Source organism: Gobius niger, assembly GCF_951799975.1.
Source record: "Gobius niger genome assembly, contig: SCAFFOLD_58, whole genome shotgun sequence".
Classification (NCBI taxonomy): Eukaryota; Metazoa; Chordata; class Actinopteri; order Gobiiformes; family Gobiidae; genus Gobius; species Gobius niger.
Window position 1 is genome coordinate 21,125 of NW_027639179.1, and position 6,376 is coordinate 27,500.

Consider the following 6,376-nt stretch of genomic DNA (forward strand, 5'->3'; position numbering starts at 1 on the left):
ATGAGATACATTGTCCCTCCAGTGTGACAGTAGCATCTCGTCGCGGTGACCCAGCCAGCAACAAAAAACTGGTAAGCGTCAAGACTTTTATAAGCTTTTAAATCAGCTCCAGTATAAGGAGATACACCGTTTACCACATAATGGTATAAATCATGAGGGGTGAATTCTGGCAAAGTTGGCGATTTGATCAAATCGGTAAACAAAGCAGGAGCGAGAAGGTACGGGTCTGTTGGCAAGCTAGCTATCGCTAACTTCTGTATATATCTCTGCCTGTGAGTCCCGACTAAATGTGCTACTTCAGCTGATAAGTCCACCGCGCTCGGACTTGCTGAAGCCATGGCTTCAGCGCCGCAGAGAGAACCACCGTCGGGGGTGCCGCCGTCGCCAGCGCCGCAGAGAGAACCGCCGTCGGGGGTGCAGCCGTGGCCAGCGCCGCAGAGAGAACCGCCGTCGGGGGTGCAGCCGTGGCCAGCGCCGCAGAGAGAACTGCCGCCGCGGGTGCAGCCGCCGCGGGTGCAGCCGCCGCCAGCGCAGCCGTCGCCAGCGCCGCAGAGAGAACCACCGTCGGGGGTGCAACAGTTGCCAGCGCCACAGAGGAAGCCACCGTCGCCAGAGACCAGTGAAGCCATTGCTGACCTCTTTACACGGAGCTGCCAAGGCCTGGATTCTGAACAGCAGCATCAACTAAAATCGCTGTTAGACTGGTTTGCTGATGTTTTTGCTGCCAAAGATCAGGACTGCACCCACACCAACCTTGTCCTTCATGACATAGACACTGGCGAGGCCCGTCCCATACGCCTTTCGCCCACGCCGCCTACCCCTCACCAAACGGTTGGAAGCACAGGAAAAGATTGAAGAGATGGTGCGGGCGGGCATCATTGAGCCCTCCAACAGCCCTTGGGCGGCTCCTGTGGTGCTCGTTCGGAAGAAAGATGGCACATGGCGTTTCTGTGTGGACTTCCGCCGACTTAATGACATTACCCGCAAAGACTCGTACCCCCTGCCCCGCATCGATGATGCCCTGGACTACATCTCAGGCTCATCTTGGTTCAGCTCCCTGGACCTTCGCAGCGGCTATTGGCAGGTTGAGCTGACCCCAGAGGCCCGTCCTAAAACTGCGTTCTCCATCGGCCAAGGGTTGTGGCAGTTCAAGGTCATGCCCTTTGGCCTCTGCAATGCTCCGGCAACCTTTGAGCGCTTAATGGAGAGAGTCCTTGCTGACATCCCCCGAAACCCGTGTGTGGTCTATCTTGACGACCTACTTGCCCATGCTGCAGACTTTGAGAGCGCCCTAAATAAGTTGCAGGATGTTCTCCTAGCTATACGCCAAGCTGGGCTCCGCCTCAACCCCAAGAAGTGCCATCTGTTAAAGAAACAGACGTCCTTCCTTGGCCACGTTGTCAGCGGGGAAGGAGTGTCAACCGATCCGGCTAAGGTGACAGCTGTTCGGGAGTGGCCGGCCCCCAAGGACATTGCAGAGCTGTGCAGTTTCCTTGGCTTGGCCTCTTACTACCGAAGGTTCATCAAGGGCTTTGCCACCATTGCAAGCCCGCTCCACAAGTTGACCCAGAAAGGCCATGTTTTCCAGTGGACGGATGCCTGTGATACAGCCTTCAACCATCTGCGCGGTGCTCTGGTGGAAGCCCCAGTTCTGGCCTACCCAGACCCAAAGAAGACCTTTATTGTGGACACTGATGCCAGCAATGTGGGCCTGGGTGCGGTGCTTTGCCAGGAAGGGGAGCATGGAGAACAGGTCATCTCCTACTACAGTCGCTCCCTCAGCAAACCGGAGAGGAATTATTGTGTTACCCGCCGTGAGCTGCGAGCAGTTGTCCTGGGCCTCCGTCACTTCCGCCCTTACCTGTATGGCCAGCGGTTTCTTCTGCGGACTGACCATGCCTCTCTCACTTGGCTGCTGAACATCAAGGAACCTGAAGGGCAGTTAGCCAGGTGGATGGAGATTCTTCAGGACTATGACTTTGACATCCAACATCGAGCTGGTCGTCTACATGGGAATGCTGATGCGTTGTCTCGGAGGCCATGTGAAAGCAGATGCCGTTTTTGCCGACAAGTGGATGACAGCCATCTTGGTGCTAAGGTGGCGGCGCTGCAGTGCGCGGTAGTGCCTGACAGCCAAGAGATCATCGACCCTCAGCAGCTCCAACAGGACCAGCGACAGGACCCTGTTCTCTCCCTAGTCCACTCCTGGATGGAGGCAGGCCAACGCCCAGAGTGGTCAACCGTGTCAGCGCTGGCCCCTGAGACTAAGGCTCTACATTCCCAGTGGATCAACATCCGTCTCCAGAATGGGCTACTCTACCGCCGGTGGAGTTTCCCAGACGGACAGCGAGAAATCTTACAGCTTCTTGTTCCACACTCCCTGCGACCCACAGTCCTATATTGGGTCCATGGTTCGGTGGGAGCGGGGCACTTCGGTGTCACCAAGACTCTGTCACGGCTGCGGCAAAGATTCTACTGGCCGGGATGCAGACGTGATGTGGAGATGTTTGTACACCGGTGCGATGCCTGCACTGCTCGGAAAGGCCCCAATCGTCGCTCCCACGCCCCGCTGCAACAATACCAGGTAGGAGCACCCATGGAGAGAGTGGGTGTTGACATCCTCGGCCCATTCCCCACCTCCGACCAGGGGAACCGATACGTACTCGTGGCAATGGATTACTTCACAAAGTGGCCTGAGGCGTATGCAGTTCCGGACCAAAGCGCTGCCACAACTGCCCAGAAGCTGGTGGATGAGTTTTTCTGCCGCTTTGGAGTTCCAAAGCTCCATAGTGATCAGGGCGGAACTTTGAAGCCAGAGTGTTCCAGGAGGTGTGCCAGCGGATGGGGGTGAAGAAGACGAGAACCACCCCACTGCATCCCCAAAGTGACGGGTTAGTGGAACGCTTCAACTGTACCCTGGCCATACAGCTCGCCATCCTCACCAGCCACCGGCAGCGGGACTGGGACAGTCACCTCCCCCTGGTCCTATGGGCTTACAGGACTGCTGTGCAGGAGTCTACACGGTGTACGCCTGCTGCTCTGATGTTCGGCCATGAACTGCGCATCCCAGTTGACTTAGTCTTTGGGGCCCCCCCGGAGCCGGAAGTACGAGGCGGAAGTACGAGGTGAACCGGGCCTGGACTATTTCTTCAACCTGGTAGAGCGCCTGCAGGCAGTACACGAGCTATGTCGGGAACACCTCACCAAGGCGGGCGCTGTACAGAAAAGGGCGTACGACCTCCGAAGTAAGGGGCAGGATTTTGAACCTGGCTCCAAAGTGTGGGTCTATAGCCCCATCAGGAAGAAGGGACAGTCTCCCAAACTCTCCAGTCACTGGATGGGGCCTTGTACTGTACTTGAAAGATTGTCAGATGTGGTGTACCGTGTACAGCTGCTCCGGAGGGTGGTAGTCCTCCACAGAGATCGACTGGCCCCTTACCAACCCATGGCTCCATCTGGAGAGCCTTCCGGGGAGGTGAGCCAGCCTTCAACAAGTTCCCCAGCTGGGACCACCTGTGGTGGCCCGCGGCGTGGGTCTCAAAGACAGCGGAGACTCCCTCAGCATTTGAGAGACTTTGTGGTGGACAATTGGATTGCTGGGGACAGCCAATCATGCTAGGTGGGGGCAATGTAACGTTGGAGGCACTGGTGCATGCCGGTGTAACAGGCCAGAGTATACCCCCATCCAGACTACACCCGGGGTTAAAAGGGCCTAGGCCATTTCATACCCCGGGGTATATTATGGCCTAGGCCATTTTATACCCCCCCAGGCCAGATTATACCCCCAATTATAACAGTAGTTTAGGGTGATACAGTGGGTTGTCCTTTAACCAGAAGGTTGGCAGTTCAAATCCATGTTCCTGCAGGTACAGGCTGTTGTTGTGTCTTTGAGAAAGACACTTGGCCTACCTGTGCATGAATGAAGTATGAGTGAGTGAACTGAGTGAGTGAGTGAGTGAATGAGTGAGTGAAGGTAGTGAGTGAGTGAGTGAGTGAAGGTAGTGAGTGAGTGAGTGAAGGTAGTGAGTGAGTGAATGAGTGAAAGGAGTGAGTGAGTGAGTGAGTGAATGAGTGAATGGAGTGAGTGAGTGAGTGAGTGAATGAGTGAAAGGAGTGAGTGAGTGAGTGAGTGAGTGAGTGAGTGAGTGAATGAGTGAATGGAGTGAGTGAGTGAGTGAGTGAATGAGTGAATGGAGTGAGTGAGTGAGTGAGTGAGTGAATGAGTGAATGAATGGAGTGAGTGAGTGAGTGAATGAGTGAATGGAGTGAGTGAGTGAGTGAGTGAGTGAGTGAATGAGTGAATGGTGTGAATGAGTGAATGGAGTGAGTGAATGAGTGAATGGAGTGAGTGAGTGAGTGAGTGAGTGAGTGAATGAGTGAATGGAGTGAGTGAATGGAGTGAGTGAGTGAGTGAATGAGTGAGTGAAGGTAGTGAGTGAATGAATGAGTGAAGGTAGTGAGTGAGTGAATGAGTGAAAGGAGTGAGTGAGTGAGTGAGTGAGTGAAGGTAGTGAGTGAGTGAATGAGTGAAAGGAGTGAGTGAGTGAGTGAGTGAATGGAGTGAGTGAGTGAATGGAGTGAGTGAGTGAGTGAGTGAAGGTAGTGAGTGAGTGAGTGAAGGTAGTGAGTGAGTGAGTGAGTGAGTGAGTGAGTGAGTGAGTGAGTGAGTGAGTGAGTGAAGGTAGTGAGTGAGTGAGTGAAGGTAGTGAGTGAGTGAGTGAGTGAGTGAGTGAGTGAGTGAGTGAGGTAGTGAGTGAGTGAGTGAGTGAGTGAGTGAAGGTAGTGAGTGAGTGAGTGAATGAATGAGTGAATGAGTGAATGGAGTGAGTGAGTGAGTGAAGGTAGTGAGTGAGTGAGTGAAGGTAGTGAGTGAGTGAGTGAGTGAGTGAGTGAGTGAGTGAGTGAGTGAGTGAAGGTAGTGAGTGAGTGAGTGAAGGTAGTGAGTGAGTGAGTGAAGGTAGTGAGTGAATGGAGTGAGTGAGTGAGTGAGTGAATGAGTGAATGAGTGAGTGAATGAGTGAGTGAAGGTAGTGAGTGAATGGAGTCAGTGAGTGAGTGAATGAGTGAATGGAGTGAGTGAATGAGTGAATGAGTGAGTGAAGGTAGTGAGTGAATGGAGTGAAGGTAGTGAGTGAGTGAATGAGTGAATGGAGTGAGTGAATGGAGTGAGTGAGTGAATGAGTGAATGAGTGAATGGAGTGAGTGAGTGAGTGAATGAGTGAGTGAAGGTAGTGAGTGAATGAATGAGTGAAGGTAGTGAGTGAGTGAGTGAAGGTAGTGAGTGAATGGAGTGAGTGAGTGAATGAGTGAATGAGTGAATGGAGTGAGTGAATGAGTGAATGTAGTGAGTGAGTGAGTGAAGGTAGTGAGTGAGTGAGTGAGTGAGTGAGTGAATGGAGTGAGTGAGTGAGTGAGTGAAGGTAGTGAGTGAGTGAGTGAGTGAGTGAGTGAGTGAGTGAGTGAAGGTAGTGAGTGAGTGAGTGAGTGAGTGAGTGAAGGTAGTGAGTGAGTGAGTGAGTGAGTGAGTGAGTGAAGGTAGTGAGTGAGTGAGTGAAGGTAGTGAGTGAGTGAGTGAAGGTAGTGAGTGAATGGAGTGAGTGAGTGAGTGAATGAGTGAATGAGTGAATGAGTGAGTGAATGAGTGAATGGAGTGAGTGAGTGAGTGAAGGTAGTGAGTGAATGGAGTGAGTGAGTGAATGAGTGAATGAGTGAATGGAGTGAGTGAATGAGTGAATGAGTGAGTGAAGGTAGTGAGTGAATGGAGTGAAGGTAGTGAGTGAGTGAATGAGTGAATGGAGTGAGTGAATGGAGTGAGTCAGTGAGTGAATGAGTGAATGGAGTGAGTGAGTGAGTGAATGAATGGAGTGAGTGAGTGAGTGAATGAGTGAGTGAGTGAATGAGTGAGTGAAGGTAGTGAGTGAGTGAGTGAGTGAGTGAATGGAGTGAGTGAGTGAGTGAGTGAATGAGTGAGTGAGTGAATGAGTGAGTGAATGGAGTGAGTGAGTGAGTGACTGAGTGAGTGAAGGTAGTGAGTGAGTGAGTGAGTGAGTGAATGGAGTGAGTGAATGGAGTGAGTGAGTGAGTGAGTGAAGGTAGTGAGTGAGTGAGTGAGTGAGTGAGTGAAGGTAGTGAGTGAGTGAGTGAGTGAATGAGTGAATGAATGGAGTGAGTGAGTGAGTGAAGGTAGTGAGTGAGTGAGTGAGTGAGTGAGTGAGTGAGTGAAGGTAGTGAGTGAGTGAGTGAAGGTAGTGAGTGAGTGAGTGAAGGTAGTGAGTGAATGGAGTGAGTGAGTGAGTGAGTGAATGAGTGAATGAGTGAATGAGTGAGTGAATGAGTGAATGGAGTGAGTGAGTGAGTGAAGGTAGTGAGTGAATGG